Here is a 2,972-nt window from a genome sequence, read left to right as displayed (position 1 = left end):
TGATACAACTAATTCATAAAGCCCAATGAAAAACCTCGCGAATTTATTTATTTTAATATATAAGTGACATAATCAACTTGAATTGGTCAAATGGTCAGCTCACTTATCCGTTTAAACAAGTGTCGAGAATTCAAATCTCACCTTATACATGCAGTAACCCATTAGCCAGCAACAGACCCTTAGCAAATTAGTAATTGACCTGTCGGGTTGGGGGATATTGCGAACAATATATATATATAAGAATAATAAATATTAATTATCAATTCTTTAATTTTCATAAAAAAAAAAAACAAAAAAAGAACAATTTAATTAAGTTTTGACAGCCAACACATTATGGTATTTAATTTAATTTAATTAATCATTATGGACTATTTGAAGCCAACCGTTTAGGATATGATAACCTATTCTAAATTCTAATTACGTAGGAAATTAATTATCCCCAGTAATCAAAACTCGTCAAAACCTTTCCCAACTTCTTGCAGTGGACAACGGCTTGAACATTTGATCAAATTATCCACAGATTCAAAAACCCTAATCTTTTTTTTTGGTCCCCCATGTCCTAGCTCTATAAAACATTATAAAAAATTTTTGAGATTGAAAAAGTAAATATAATATATAATCCTCTAGACTAATATAAAAGTTAAAATTTGAATTTTTCAAAATATAAAGCAAAATTATATTAAAAATCAAACTTTGCACAATTTTTATAATAATTTTTTTTATTAATAACTTTAATATGCCCTTAACTAAACCCATTTTTTTTATGAACTTAGAAAGTAAAATCCACACTTATGTTAAAATGGAGGGAGTCTTAAATTTGAAATTTGATAAAGGGAAAACATTAATTCCCGTTGCACTTGCACCTCATGAGATTATTGGTTACATGACCCCACAGAAAACCAAGTCATGTGAATCCGCACGTGGCAAGCCGTAGATCGCGCGTCCAGCGAAAGTGAATTGTGAACCGTACGATGAGATGACTTGGATAAGGGAGCACGAAGGATGGCGAAGCAGCGAATGAAAATCCCGGTTAGATGGAGCGAGCAACTGTCGGGATTCGAGGATTACTAGGACACGCGTACCCAACAGAAGCCGTCCATAAATGAGCGTGCATGCAGAGCTGTCAGACACGTGCGTGGGCCGCTCCGGGCCAAACACGGGCTTGGCCCACCTCTCCGTTACACGACAAACACTAACCAAGCGTGCAAACCCATTTTAAAACCTAATTCACTCCACATTTTCTTCTTAGTTTTTTATTTTGAGAAACAAATTAAAACAAAAAAATTGATAAAATAAGAAAATATGTGGTTCAATTACTATCTGAAATTTGTAAGTTTATTATATATAAAATGTATTACTTGATTTAAGAGTAATTAAACTTTCATATTTTCATTTTATCAATCTTCTCATTTTTTGTAAAAAAATCAATTTACAAAAAAAGTTTACATATTTATTCAATTGTGTATATTACATAAGGTGAAAACTCAGGTGCAGTCGACTTTACGTGAAGTTGAATTGATAACTGATAGATGAAAATTGAGTCAAATTATCTAACGACTCTCAATTATCAACTTCACGTGAAGTCAACTGCACTTGAGTTTCTACCGTTACTTAAATAAAAGAAGAGCAAAGTGGATCTTTTCGGCTCGGCTTGATAGATTTCTCGGCTCACATGGCCCGTTTGTATAGCTATCAAGTTGCTATCCCATTTCTTTTTCTCTTTTTTTTTTTCTTCATTCATTTATAGCCCTCTCTCCTTGCTCACTCCATTGCAACATTCTCATCCTCCATCATCCACAATTTTCTTCCTCTTCTTCTTCTTCTACCTTCTTTTATTTTTAATTTGTGTGAATATTATTAGTACCTTGTTGTATGTTACTAGTAGTTGATAGATATGGGTAATTACAAAGATTTGGCAAAGGTGAAGTGGAGAAGGAGAAGAAAGAGGCAGCAGGAGGCAGTAGGGAGGAAGATGAAGAAATTACAACGGCTGATTCCGGGCGGAGCGGGGCTGAAGGCCGACCGCCTTTTCCTTAAGACGGCGGAGCACATCACGCACTTGAGGTTTCAAGTTAATGTATTGCAGGCTCTTTCTAAGATATTCAACGCTTGATCATCACTCCTTCTTCTTAATTATGTGACTAATTGTTACATAATATATGCTATTATCATTATTATTACATAGTGGCTTTGTAAACTCATCTCAAATTCATTTAAGTTTAAGTAAGCTCTCTTCTATTCTCATCTCCTCTCTTCTCTTTTAGCTTTGAATTAATAGGGACTACTTTTTTTTTGTTTCATATTGGAGAGGTTTTTAAGCCTAGCTTTGTGTTATTCATGGCACGGAAAGAGAAAATAATATGTAGAGCAATTAATTATATATAAATAATTATATTAAGCATTTTGTAGTATTGTGCTTTAATTTTGTTGGTTGTTGTAAGTTATTCTCAATCCGATAGATTAAAAACTAACATGTCACGAATCTAAACTTTATTTAAAAGTTTGTTGCTTGTTGACTAATAAATTACTACATACACAAGATAGAATTTAAATTTTCGAACTCAAATTGGTAAGTTCAATTATTACATCAGCATTAATATGTATATACTTAGGTATATGAATAGGCATATATGCTATCATTTCTGTTTGATTTTCTCTTAACTATTTAAATTTAAATTTTAGAAGTTTATTATTATTAGGTTTAAAAAAGAAATACCTATATTGTCATTGGTTATTTATCATCATTAGTATTTAGTGTGGTCACGCTAGGCTAGTCAATTTTGCTGTTTATTGTTCCAATAGATTTTGCAGTTCGTTAATTACCCAGAAAGAAAAATGTCTAATTCAGTCAAGAACGGCAATAAGCTAAGCAATTTTGTTTTTCTGCTTTAATAGTTTAATACTATTTGAATATGTCATGAAATCATCCCAAAAATTAAGCTCATAAAAAAAGATAATATGACTGATTATAT

The sequence above is a fragment of the Arachis ipaensis genome, chromosome B03 (assembly GCF_000816755.2).
Source record: "Arachis ipaensis cultivar K30076 chromosome B03, Araip1.1, whole genome shotgun sequence".
NCBI classification, from domain to species: Eukaryota; Viridiplantae; Streptophyta; class Magnoliopsida; order Fabales; family Fabaceae; genus Arachis; species Arachis ipaensis.
This window is presented reverse-complemented; position numbering follows the sequence as displayed.